The sequence below is a fragment of the Palaemon carinicauda genome, chromosome 37, assembly GCF_036898095.1.
Source record: "Palaemon carinicauda isolate YSFRI2023 chromosome 37, ASM3689809v2, whole genome shotgun sequence".
Lineage (NCBI taxonomy): Eukaryota > Metazoa > Arthropoda > Malacostraca > Decapoda > Palaemonidae > Palaemon > Palaemon carinicauda.
The window spans coordinates 25,797,315-25,811,592 of record NC_090761.1 but is presented as its reverse complement, the minus strand read 5'-3'; the positions used below and the strand labels follow the sequence as shown (position 1 = coordinate 25,811,592).

At 48.6% G+C, this 14,278-nt stretch overlaps 1 protein-coding gene across 2 annotated transcripts in view; it reads right to left on the bottom strand.

The window, feature by feature from the left end:
- The window catches only part of LOC137629041 (protein FRA10AC1 homolog), a 79,126-nt gene that overhangs the window by 45,731 nt on the left and 19,117 nt on the right, over positions 1–14,278 (bottom strand). The window lies entirely within an intron of this gene.

Sequence of the window (14,278 nt, the reverse complement as noted above, 5' to 3'; positions counted from 1 at the left end):
AAGCTATTTACGATTGAAAAGGCTCAACGTTGTTTAACTTCGGTTTCCAAGTTAGGACCGCCTACTCTCAGGAAAGGTCGCATATAAACAAATCATTAAAATTTATTTTGATGTTTATTATAAATGGAAAGCTAATCGAAGAGGCCTAATAAATGCGGTTGAGATATAAAATATATAGAGGAAAAATGTTATTTTCATTAGTAAAATAAATTTTTGAATATACTTACCCGATAATCATGTAGCTGTCAACTCCGTTGCCCGACAGAATTCTACGGAAGGGATACGCCAGCGATCACTATACTAGAAGGGGGTGTACTCACCAGCGCCACCTGTGGCCAGGTACTGCAGTACTTCTTGTTGACACCACCTCAATTTTTCCTCGGTCCACTGGTTCTCTATGGGGAGGAAGGGTGGGTCAATTAAATCATGATTATCGGGTAAGTATATTCAAAAATTTATTTTACTAATGAAAATAACATTTTTCAATATTAATCTTACCCGATAATCATGTAGCTGATTCACACCCAGGGAGGTGGGTGAAAAACCAGTGTACATGTATATCAGTAAGCTAAGTATCCCGTATTTCATATTATCAGTTATTCAAAATAACAATGAAATTATAAGTACCTGGTAAGGAAGTCGACTTGAACCATTACTCTGCCTTTAATAAGTTCGTCTTCCTTACTGAGCGCAGCGTTCCTCCTAGGAGGCTGAACAACCCTAAGGTGCTGAAGTATAAAGGGCTGCAACCCATACTAAAGGACCTCTACACAACCTCTAACCTAGGAGCTTCTCAAGAACGAATTGACCACCCGCCAAATCAAACAGGATGCGGAAGGCTTCTTAGCCTACCGTAACAACCCAAAAAACAACAATAAAAGCATTCAAGAGAAAGGTTAAAAAGGTTATGGGATTAAGGGAATGTAGTGGCTGAGCCCTCACCTACTACTGCACTCGCTGCTACGAATGGTCCCAGGGTGTAGCAGTTCTCGTAAAGAGACTGGACATCTTTGAGATAAAATGATGCAAACACTGACTTGCTCCTCCAATAAGTTGCATCCATAATACTCTGCAGAGAACGGTTCTGTTTAAAGGCCATCGAAGTGGCTACAGCTCTCACTTCGTGGGTCCTTACCTTCAGCAAAGCAAGGTCTTCATCCTTCATGTGAGAATGAGCTTCTCTAATCAGAAGCCTTATATAATACGAAACTGCGTTTTTGGACATAGGCATCGAAGGTTTCTTGATGGCACACCATAAGGCCTCTGACTGTCCTCGTATAGGTTTTGACCTTTTAAGATAGTATTTCAGAACTCTGACAGGGCAAAGAACTCTCTCTAGCTCGTTACCCACCATGTTGGAAAGGCTAGGAATTTCGAACGATCTAGGCCAAGGACGTGAAGGAAGTTAATTTTTAGCTAAAAATCCGAGCTGTAAAGAACATGTTGCTGATTCGGATGTGAATCCTATGTTCTTGCTGAAGGCGTGAACCTCACTAACTCTTTTGGCTGTCGCAAGGCAGACGAGGAAAAGAGTTTTGAGAGTAAGGTCTTTGAAGGAAGCTGACTGGAGAGGTTCGAACCTAGGAGACATAAGGAACCTTAAGACTACGTCTAGATTCCAGCCTGGAGTGGACAAACAACGTTCTTTAGAAGTCTCGAAGGATTTAAGGATGTCTTGTAGGTCCTGTTGGAGGAAAGATCCAAACCTCTGTGGCGGAGAACTGAAGCCAACATACTTCTGTACCCTTTAATCGTAGGAGCCGAAAGAGATCTAACATTCCTAAGATGTAACAGGAAGTCAGCAACTTGGGTTACAGAGGTATTGGTAGAGGAAACTGCATTGGCTCTGCACCAGCTTCGGAAGACTTCCCACTTGGATTGATAGACTCTACGAGTGGATATCCTCCTTGCTCTGGCAATCGCTCTGGCTGCCTCCTTCGAAAAGCCTCTAGCTCTAGCGAGTCTTTCGACAGTCTGAAGGCAGTCAGACGAAGAGCGTGGAGGTTTGGGTGTACCTTCTTTACGTGAGGTTGACGTAGAAGGTCCACTCTTAGAGGGAGAGTCCTGGGAACGTCGACCAGCCATTGTAGTACCTCTGTGAACCATTCTCTTGCAGGCCAAAGGGGAGCAACCAGCGTCAGCCGTGTCCCTTCGTGAGAGACGAACTTCTGAATGACTCTGTTGATGATCTTGAAAGGCGGGAATGCATATAGGTCGAGATGGGACCAATCCAGCAGAAAAGCATCCACGTGAACTGCTGCTGGGTCTGGAACTGGGGAACAGTACAAAGGGAGCCTCTTGGTCATGGAGGTGGCGAACAGATCTATCGTTGGTTGACCCCACAAGGTCCAAAGTCTGTTGCACACGCTCTTGTGAAGGGTCCATTCCGTGGGGATGACTTGATCTTTCCTGCTGAGGCGATCTGCTGAGACGTTCATATTGCCCTGAATGAACCTCGTTACCAGTGTGAGGTTTAGACTTCTTGACCAAATGAGGAGGTCCCTTGCTATCTCGTACAGCTTCCTCGAATGGGTCCCTCCCTGCTTGGAGATGTATGCCAAGGCTGTGGTGTTGTCGGAGTTCACCTCCACCACCTTGTTTAGCAGGAGGGACTTGAAGTTCATTAAGGCCAGATGAACTGCCAGCAGCTCCTTGCAGTTGATGTGAAGCGTTTCTTGTTCCTTGTTCCATGTTCCCGAGCATTCCTGTCCGTCCAAGGTCGCGCCCCAGCCCGAGTCTGATGCGTCCGAAAAGAGATGAAGATTGGGGGTCTGAATCGCTAACGATAGACCCTCCTTGAGAAGGATGTTGGTCTTCCACCACATGAGAGTAGTCTTCATCTCTTTGGTGACAGGAATAGAGACCGCTTCGAGCGTCAAATCCTTGTCCCAGTGAGCTGCTAGATGGAATTGGAGAGGGCGGAGGTGGAGTCTCCCTAACTCGATGAACAGGGCTAACGATGACAGGGTCCCTGTTAGACTCATCCACTGTCTCACCGAGCATCTGTTCCTCTTCAGCATGCTCAGAATGCACTCTAGGGCTTGGCTGATTCTTGGGGCCGACGGAAAAGCCCGAAAAGCTTGACTCCGAATCTCCATTCCCAGGTAAACGATGGATTGGGAGGGAATAAGCTGGGACTTTACTAAGTTGACCAAAAGACCCAGTTCCTTGATCAAGTCCAAAGTCCAGTTGAGACTCTCCAGACAGCGACGACTTGTGGGGGCTCTTAACAGCCAGTCGTCTAAATAAAGGGAGGCTCTGATGTCCGCTAAGTGGAGGAATTTTGCAATATTCCTCATCAGACGCGTAAACACCATAGGCGCTGTGCTTAGGCCAAAACACAGGGCTTGGAATTGGTACACAACCTTTCCAAAAACGAATCTCAGGAAAGGTTGGGAGTCTGGATGAATAGGAACGTGAAAGTAAGCGTCTTTCAGATCCAACGAGACCATCCAGTCCTCCTGCCTGACCGCTGCTAGGACCGACTTCGTCGTCTCCATAGTGAACGTCTGCTTGGTGACATAAGCATTGAGCGCACTGACGTCCAGCACCGGTCTACAACCTCCTGTCTTCTTGGCCACCAGAAAGAGACGGTTGTAGAAGCCCGGGGATTGATGGTCCCGGACTATCACCACTGCCTTCTTCTGTAACAGGAGCGACACCTCCTGGTGTAACGCTAGCCTCTTGTCCTTTTCCTTGTAGTTGGGAGAGAGGTTGATGGGAGAAGTGGTCAGAGGGGGATTGCGGCAGAATGGTATCCTGTAACCCTCCCTTAGCCACTTGACAGACTGGGCGTCTGCACCTCTTCTTTCCCAAGCTTGCCAGAAGATCTTGAGTCTGGCTCCTACTGCTGTCTGGAGAGGAGGAGAGTCAGTGTTTGCCTTTCGAAGGCTTGGGACCTTTCTTAGACCTGCCCCTGAAAGCGTCTGGACGGGTACTTCCTCGGCTGGGGGCTCTGCCACGAAAGGGCGGAATAAATCTTGTAGCAGGAGTATCGGCCACTGGGGTGCGGTAAGTTCTAGGAACCGAAGGAGCAACCTTAGCCTTACGAGCTGAAGAGGCCACAAGGTCATGAGTGTCCTTCTGAATAAGTGCCGCAGACAATTCCTTGATAAGCTCCTCAGGAAACAGGAACTTAGAAAGCGGAGCAAAAAGTAACTGAGACCTTTGACAAGAGGTGATACCAGTGGAAAGGAAAGTGCAAAGTTGTTCCCTTTTCTTGAGTACTCCCGAAACAAACATGGAGGCAAGTTCGCCGGACCCATCGCGAATTGCTTTATCCATACAGGACATTATAAGCATGGCCGAGTCCTTGTCAGAAGGGGCAGTCTTCTTGCTCAAGGCCCCCAGGCACCAGTCGAGAAAATTGAAAATCTCAAAGGCGCGAAAGACACCCTTTAAGAAGTGGTCTAAGTCGGAAAAGGTCCAGCAGACCTTAGAGCGCCTCATAGCCGATCTACGTGGAGAGTCAACCAAACTTGAGAAGTCAGCCTGGGCAGAGGCAGGGATTCCCAAGCCTGGTTCCTCTCCTGTGGCATACCATACGCCCGCCTTAGAAGTCAGCTTAGTAGGAGGAAACATAAATGAAGTCTTCCCTAGTTGCTGTTTGGACTGCAACCAATCCCCTAACATTCTTAAAGCTCTCTTAGAGGATCTAGCAAAGACGAGCTTAGTGTAGGCCGACTTAACAGGTTGCATGCCTAGAGAAAACTCTGATGGAGGAGAGCGAGGGGTAGCAGAAACAAAATGATCCGGGTAAACCTCTCTGAAAAGAGCCAGGACCTTGCGAAAGTCAATGGAGGGTGGTAACGACTTGGGTTCCTCCACGTCCGAAGAGGGATCATCTAGGTGCGCAGCTTCCTCCTCAGAAACCTCATCACCTGAGTGTTGAGAAGCGAGAGGTAAAGTTACAGCGGTATGCTGAACAGCAGAATCCTGACAAGCGGGTGCATAAACACTTGCGGTCTCATCCTCAAGTCTCTGTTGAAGAGGATGAGGGCTGGTAATGACAAAGTCATGAGGCTGGGATGAAGGAGGTTCTGCGGAGGTTTGAGGAGCAAGAGTGGTGAGAGGCGACTGTAGTAAAACCTGAGGTTCAGGCTGCAAAGACTGGTCAAGTAGAGGAGAAGGTGGTAGATGCATGCGTTGAGGTGGCTGACTCATTGCATGAGGTTCCTGTCTCAAGAGTTGCGCTTGCTTCAAGGGTTGAGGTGGTTGCGCAGTAAGAGATTCCTGTCTCACGAGTTGAGGTTCTTGAGGTGTGAGCTGCGAGAGTTGAGGTGGCGGCTGCGCAGAACGCGGCTCCTGTCTCACGAGTTGAGGTTCTTGAGGTGCTTGCCTCGAGAGTTGAGGTTCTCGTCTCGAGGAAAGTGGAGGTAGCAGCTGCGAGAGCTGAGGTGGCTGCCTCAAGGATGGTAGAGGTTGTCGTACCTCAAGAGGTTGTAAGGCATAAGACTCCTGTCCCCATTGTTGAGGAGGTTGTAGCGTGGTAAGAGATTCCTGCCTCAAGGAAGGTGGAGGTTGCTGCACAACGCTGGTAACTGGCAACTCCCAACGCGGTAGCTCACGCATGGAGGTAGCTTGAGGAACCTCAACTTCGTACGTCTGGCAGACTGGACTGCGGAGAGGAGGAGGAGCGCTCGCAGGAGGAGGTGTAACCTTCTCTGCCTGAAACTCACGCATTAAGACCGCAAGCTGCGACTGCATGGACTGCAGCAAAGCCATCTTGGGATCAACAGACGATGAGGTCTGTTGAGGCAAAGCCTTAACAGAAGTTGAGGTCTGTTGAGGCATCGCCTTACCTCTCCTAGGAGGTGTGCAGTCACCTGATGACTGCGGCGAGTCAGAGCTAGCCCAATGACTACATCCGGGCTGTTGAACTCGTGAGGTCTGGACTTTACGCTTAAGAGGTCTTGAGACCTGAGTCCAGCGTTTTCTCCCCGAAAATTCTGCAGACGAGGAAAATAAAGGCTCAATCGTCTGAGAGTGGAAGTGACGATCTCTGTAAGATACGCCCGCAACCACCGAGGATACTTCTGTGCGCCGATCAAGGCCTGCCGAACCCTTTTGCCCTTCGACATTGCTTCTCCCCTGGGCTTGGGAGCTTGCAAGAGGTCCCGGACTGGGAGGACGACTGGCACGCACAGAAGTACCCTCACGCACAACACTGACACTGACACTAGCACTCGGCACAGCACTGGCACTACCACTTCCCACTGCACTTTTCACTTTAAGTTCCTTGACGTCCGCCAAGAGGAACTTGTGGTCACTCACTACCGACTCCACTTTATCACCTAAAGCCTGAATGGCACGTAAAACATCAGACATATCAGGCTGAGCACAAATAGTAGGTTCGGGGGTAGCCACTACAGGGGGAGGAAAAGGTTGAGGATCATGGGGTGAGGAATAAAGCGAAGAGCGAGCCGAACTCCTCCTAACTCTCTCTCTCTCTAACTTAGTGGTATACTTGAGGAATCGAACAAAATCAAGTTCCGAAAGTCCGGCGCATTCCTCACATCGATCTTCCAACTGACAGGATTTTCCCCTACAGTCGGAACAAACGGTGTGAGGATCAACCGAGGCCTTCGGAATACGCCTAATACAAGTCCTACATCGTCTTTGGGGAGGAGCTTGAGAAAGGTCGGACATCTTGAATCAAAGAACAGTCAAGGGGGATTCCAATTAAAGCAAAAGATCGTTAACCATTAATCAAATCAATATAAAAGCTATCTAAGCTAATAGACAAGTTTCCAGTATAGCGAAAGCTGAAATCTTAGAGCAATACTTCACCAAAAACCGTGAACAAGACTCCAAAATTATAAGCGTATCCATGTAGGTCTTGCCGGAAGCACGACAGAGGAAAAATTGAGGTGGTGTCAACAAGAAGTACTGCAGTACCTGGCCACAGGTGGCGCTGGTGAGTACACCCCCTTCTAGTATAGTGATCGCTGGCGTATCCCTTCCGTAGAATTCTGTCGGGCAACGGAGTTGACAGCTACATGATTATCGGGTAAGATTAATATTGAAAATCTATAATTAATTTATAACGTGATAAGATAATTGCTAAAAGCCTAAACACACTTCCGTCTAAGGGAAGGGTCGGCCATTTAAAAGTCAAAGAAAGACCATACTCTCTTTGTCATCAAAAATTAAATCTATCCAAAAACGAGTTCAAGATTTAAGATGAAGATAAAACACCTGCACTGCGAAAGCTCAAACCAAAATGAAGTACTTCACCAAATATGTTGAGAAAAATGTTATTTTTATTAATAAAATAAATTTTTGAATATACTTACCCGATAATCATGTAGCTGTCAACTCCGTTGCCCGACAGAATTCTATGGAGGGATACGCCAGCTATCACAATACTAGAAGGGGGTGTACTTACCAGCGCCACCTGTGGCCAGGTACTCAATCATTTGTTGTTGACACCTCCTCAATTATTCCTCGGTCCACTGGTTCTCTCTGGGGAGGAAAGGGAGGGTCGATTAAATCATGATTATCGGGTAAGTATATTCAAAAATTTATTTTATTAATAAAAATAACATTTTTCAATATTAAACTTACCCGATAATCATGTAGCTGATTCACACCCAGGGAGGTGGGTGAAAACCAGTGTACATGATTAAAGGATAGCTAAGTATCCCATATTTCATATAACAGTTATCTCAAATAACAATGAAATAATAAGTACCTGGTAAGGAAGTCGAATAGAACCGTTACTCTGCCTTTTATTTAAAGTTCGTCTTCCTTACTGAGCGCAGCGTTCCTCTTGGAGGCTGAATCAACCCAAAGGTGCCAAAGTACAAGGGGTTGCAACCCTACTAAAGGACCTCTACCAAACCTTTAACCCAGGCGCTTCTCAAGAATGAATAGACCACCCGCCAAATCCAAGGATGCGGAAGGCTTCTTAGCCTACCGTAACAACCATAAAAACAACAATAAAAGTATTCAAGAGAAAGGTTAAAAAGGTTATGGGATTAAGGGAATGTAGTGGCTGAGCCCTCACCTACTACTGCACTCGCTGCTACGAATGGTCCCAGGGTGTAGCAGTTCTCGTAAAGAGACTGGACATCTTTCAGATAAAATGATGCAAACACTGACTTGCTCCTCCAATAGGTTGCATCCATAATGCTCTGCAGAGAACGGTTTTTATTAAAGGCCAACGAAGTAGCTACAGCTCTTACTTCGTGGGTCCTTACCTTCAGCAATGCAAGGTCTTCCTCCTTTAAGTGAGAATGTGCTTCTCTGATCAGAAGCCTTATATAGTATGAAAGCCCATTCTTGGACATGGGTCTCGAGGGTTTCTTGATGGCACACCATAAGGCTTCTGACTGTCCTCGAATAGGTTTAGACCTCTTCAGATAATATTTGAGAGCTCTGACAGGGCAAAGAACTCTCTCTAGTTCGTTACCTACCATGTTGGAGAGGCTAGGTATTTCGAACGATCTAGGCCAAGGACGTGAAGGAAGCTCGTTCTTTGCTAGGAATCCAAGCTGAAAAGAACATGTTGCAGATTCGGTTGTGAAACCAATGTTCTTGCTGAAGGCATGAACCTCACTGACTCTCTTAGCTGTTGCAAGGCAAACGAGAAAAGCAGTCTTGAGGGTAAGATCCTTGAAGGAAGCTGACTGGAGAGGTTCGAACCTAGATGTCATAAGGAACCTTAAGACTACGTCTAGATTCCAGCCTGGAGTGGAAAGACGACGTTCTTTAGACGTCTCAAAAGACTTGAGAATGTCTTGAAGGTCCTTGTTGGAAGACAGGTCCAAACCCCTGTGGCGGAGAACTGAGGCCAACATGCTCCTATATCCTTTAATCGTAGGTGTTGAAAGGGATCTCTCATTCCTAAGATGAAGAAGGAAGTCAGCTATTTGGATCACAGAGGTATTGGTAGAGGATATTGAATTGGCTCTACACCAGCTTCGGAAGACCTCCCACTTAGACTGGTAGACTCTACGAGTGGAAATTCTTCTAGCTCTGGCAATCGCACTGGCTGCCTCCTTCGAAAAGCCTCTAGCTCTAGCGAATCTTTCGACAGTCTGAAGGCAGTCAGTCGAAGAGCGTGGAGGTTTGGGTGCAACCTGTCTACGTGTGGTTGACGTAGAAGGTCCACTCTTAGAGGTAGAGTCCTGGGGAAGTCGACTAGCCATTGAAGTACCTCTGTGTACCATTCTCTTGCAGGCCAAAGGGGAGCAACCAGCGTCAGCCGTGTCCCTTCGTGCGAGACGAATTTCTGCAGAACTTTGTTTATTATCTTGAACGGAGGGAATGCGTACAGGTCGAGATGAGACCAGTTCAGAAGAAAAGCATCCACATGAACCGCTGCAGGGTCTGGAACAGGGGAACAATAAAGCGGAAGTCTCTTGGTGATGGAGGTGGCAAACAGATCTATGGTAGGTTGACCCCACAAGGTCCAAAGTCTGTTGCACACACTCTTGTGGAGGGTCCATTCCGTGGGAATGACCTGATTCCTTCTGCTGAGGCGATCCGCTGAAACATTCATATCGCCCTGGATGAACCTCGTGACCAGTGTGAGGTTTAGACCTCTTGACCAAATGAGGAGGTCCCTTGCGATCTCGTAAAGGCTCCTCGAATGGGTCCCTCCTTGCTTGGAGATGTAAGCCAAGGCTGTGGTGTTGTCTGAATTCACCTCCACCACTTTGCCTAGCAGGAGGGACTTGAAGTTCAACAGGGCAAGATGAACTGCTAACAGCTCCTTGCAGTTGATGTGGAGTAATCCTTGTTCCTTGTTCCATACTCCTGAGCATTCCCGTCCGTCCAAGGTCGCACCCCAGCCCGAGTCCGATGCATCCGAGAAGAGATGAAGATGGGGGGTCTGGATGGCCAAAGATAGACCCTCCTTGAGAAGGAGATTGTGCTTCCACCACAGGAGAGTGGTCTTCATCTCTTGGTTGATAGGGAAAGAGACTGCTTCTAGAGTCGAGCCCTTGTCCCAAAGAGCCGCAAGATGGAATTGAAGAGGGCGGAGGTGGAGTCTCCCTAGCTCGACAAACAGGGCCAGTGATGAGAGGGTCCCTGTGAGACTCATCCACTGTCTCACTGAGCAATTGCTCCTCTTCAGCATGCTCATGATGCACTCTAGGGCTTGGTTTATCCTGGGGGCCGATGGAAAAGCCCGAAAATCCCGACTCTGAATCTCCATTCCCAGGTACACAATGGATTGGGAGGGAATGAGTTGAGATTTCTCTATATTGACTAATAGACCTAGGTCTCTGATTAGATCTAAAGTCCAAGAGAGGTTCTCCAGACAACGACGACTCGTGGAGGCTCTCAACAGCCAGTCGTCTAGGTAGAGGGAGGCTCTGATGTTCGATAAGTGCAGGAATTTCGCTACATTCCTCATCAGATGAGTAAAGACCATAGGAGCTGTGCTTAGGCCAAAACACAGGGCTTGGAACTGATAGACAACCTTTCCGAAAACGAATCTCAGGAAAGGTTGGGAGTCTGGATGAATGGGAACGTGAAAGTATGCATCTTTCAAGTCCAACGAGACCATCCAGTCCTCCTGTCTGACCGCTGCTAAGACCGACTTGGTCGTCTCCATTGTGAACGTCTGCTTGGTGACATACTCGTTGAGAGAGCTGACGTCCAGCACCGGTCTCCAACCTCCTGTCTTCTTGGCCACAAGAAAGAGACGGTTGTAGAAGCCCGGGGATTGATGGTCCCGGACTATAACCACTGCCTTCTTCTGCACAAGTAGCGACACCTCCTGTTGCAATGCTAGCCTCTTGTCCTCTTCTTTGTAGTTGGGAGAGAGGTTGATGGGCGATGTGGTCAGAGGCGGTTTGAGGCAGAATGGAATCCTGTAACCGTACCTCAGCCAACTGACAGACTGTGCGTCTGCACCTCTCTTCTCCCAGGCTCGCCAGAAGATCTTGAGTCTGGCTCCTACTGTTGTCTGGAGAATCTGAGAGTCAGTTCTTTCCCTTAGATGTCCTGGGTCCTTTCCTAGACTTGCTCCTGTGAGAGTCTGGACGGGAGCTTCCTCGGCTGGGGGCTCTACCACGAAAGGGCGGTATGAACCTCGTAGCCGGGGTATCAGCCACTGGGGAGCGATAAGTCTTGGGGACAGAGGTGGTAACCTTAGACTTACGAGCCGATGAGGCTACAAGATCGTGCGTGTCCTTCTGTATCAGGGCAGCCGACAAGTCCTTAACTAGCTCCTCGGGAAAGAGGAACTTTGAGAGTGGAGCAAAAAGGAGTTGTGACCGTTGGCACGGTGTAATGCTGGCGGAGAGGAAGGTACACAGTTGTTCCCTTTTCTTCAACACCCCTGATACAAAGGACGACGCTAGCTCACCCGATCCATCTCTGATGGCCTTATCCATGCAGGACATAATTAGCATGGCAGAATCTTTGTCCGCAGGAGAGGTTTTGCTGAGGGCTCCCAGACACCAGTCGAGAAAGTTGAACATTTCAAAAGCTCTGAACAACCCTTTCAGAAGATGATCCAGGTCTGAGAAGGTCCAACAAACCTTCGAGCGTCTCATCGCAGTCCTCCGAGGCGAGTCCACCAGACTTGAGAAGTCAGCCTGGGCAGAGGCAGGTACTCCCAAGCCTGGTGCTTCCCCTGTGGCATACCAAACGCAACCTTTCGAAGCGAGCTTCGTTGGAGGGAACATGAAGGAAGTCTTGCCAAGGTGTTGTTTAGACTGAAGCCACTCCCCTAAGATCCTTAAAGCCCTCTTGGAGGATCTAGCTAGGACAAGCTTAGTATAGTTGGACTTAGCTTGTTGTACGCCCAGCGAAAACTCAGATGGAGGAGAGCGGGGAATAGCAGAGACGAAGTGGTCTGGGTAAATCTCCCTGAGTAGAGCCAAGACCTTTCGAAAATCAATCGACAATGGAGAAAGCTTAGACTCTTCCACGTCTGATGAGGGATCAAGGTGTGCCTCCTCATCATCCGACACTTCATCAGCAGAGGGTAGCGAAGCGATCGGACCAGAATGCTGAACCGCAGAGTCAGAACGGGTAGGAACAATAACAGAGGTTTCCTCTTCCTGAGGGAAAACCTGAGGCTCAGACTGCAAAGGCTGAACAACAGACGAAGCAGAAGGCAGGCGCATGGGTGAAGGAGGTTGACTCCTAGCAAGAGTTGAACCCAAGGATTGCACAAGCTGAGCGGAGGACGGAGGCGGAGTAGTCCGTTCCTGTTCCTGTGAGATGAGTGGAGCATGAAGAGGTTGAGGCTGCGCAGAACAAGGTAAAGTTCTCCCAAGCTGAGGCTCCTGAGGCGCAAGTCCAGGGTGTAGAGGAGCTTGCCTAGAGGAGGGTTGAGCTCGCTGCAGCGATGGTTGAGCAGACAGACTCACGGAGGGGAGAGGTTGTTGTACCCCAACCGAGAGTTGCACCACTGGTGGAGCAGCAAGGGGAGGCGGAGGAAGAGTGGAATAACTCTCCTGATCCCAAAGCAAGGGTTGCCTTAAAGAAGGCTGAGGCTGAACAACACTGGGAACAGCGAACTCCGAAAGTGGCTCAACATCGTACGCCTGGCATATGGTGCTGCGACCAGGCGGAGCAGGTGCAGGCTGGGCGAGCACAGGCGGAGCGAGAACAGGTGGAGGGAGTGTAGGCGGAGGAGGAGGTGCAACACTCTCAGCCCGACACTCACGCATCAAGTCCGAAAGCTGAGCTTGCATGGACTGAAGCAGGGTCCACTTGGGGTCGGCAGAAACGATAACAGACTGAGGTAAAGTCACAGTCGGGCTCTGTTTAGGCAGAACCTTACTCCTCTTGGGCGGAGTACAGTCGACCGATGACTGAGGCGAGTCAGAGCTGAGCCAATGACTGCAACCTGGCTGAGCACTCGCTGACTGAACTCTACGTTTAAGCGGTCTCGAGACCTGAGACCAACGTTTCTTCCCTGCTAGTTGATCAGCGGACGAGAAGACGGGCTCAATCGTCTGCAGGTGGGAGTGACGGTCTAAGGAAGACACGCCCGCAACCACCGAGGATAATTCTGTGCGCCTAACAAGGCCTGTCGAACCCTTAAGCCCTTCGACATTGCTTCTCCCCTGGGCATGGGAGCTTGCAAGAGGTCCCGGACTGGGAGGACGACTGGCTCGCACAGAAAAATCCTCACGCACCACACTGGCACCACTAGCACTTGGCACTGCACCGACACTAGCACTCGTCACAGCACTGGCACTATTTCCACCCACTGCACTCTTGACCTTCAGTTCTTTAACCTCGGCCATCAGAGACTTATGGTCACTTACCACTGATTCTACTTTATCTCCTAAAGCCTGAATAGCACGCAAAACAATTGACACATCAGGCGGAGGGCACACAGTAGGTTCGGGGGTAGCCACTACAGGGGTAGGAAAAGGTAGGGGATCATGAGGTGAGGAAAACATAGAAGAGTGAGAAGAACTTCTCCTAACTCTACCTCTCTCTAACTTAGATGAATATTTTAAAAGACGGACAAATTCCAATTCCGAAAGTCCGGTGCACTCCTCACATCGATTTTCTAATAGACAGGGCCTGTCCCTACAGTCAGAACAAGCGGTGTGAGGATCTACCGAGGCCTTCGGAATACGCCTATTGCAAGACCTACATCGTCTATGGGAGGAGGCTTGCGAAACGTCAGACATCTTGTTTCAAAGAGTTAGCCAAAGGGTGATCCAAAAACAAGCAAAAATTCATTAACCGTTAACCAGTATTATATAAAAGCTATCTAGCTAATATAAAAAGGATTCCAGTAAAGCGACAGCCGTTAATCTAAGAGAATACTTCACCAAATATCCATGAATAAACTCGAAGACCATAAGCGTATCCCAGAACGTCTAGCCGGAAGCACGACAGAGGAATAATTGAGGAGGTGTCAACAACAAATGATTGAGTACCTGGCCACAGGTGGCGCTGGTAAGTACACCCCCTTCTAGTATTGTGATAGCTGGCGTATCCCTCCATAGAATTCTGTCGGGCAACGGAGTTGACAGCTACATGATTATCGGGTAAGTTTAATATTGAAAACTCCAGGTTCTACAGCGAGTATTGATACGTCTTGTCGTCAACGTCGACAGAGAAGAATTGAAGGTTTTGTTTACATACAAGAGTGGTATCTGGCCGACAGTTGGCGCTGGTGGGCACACCCGCAACCTTCATAGCGATCGCTCGCGATTTTTTTGAGTGTGTTTTCTGTCGAGCCGCAGAGTTGCAGCTATTATATATTCACCGGCTAAGTTAAATATTTAAAAACATAGATGATTTTCCACAAAAGCTTCACAGAATTTCATGATCGGTCTCACTGGCT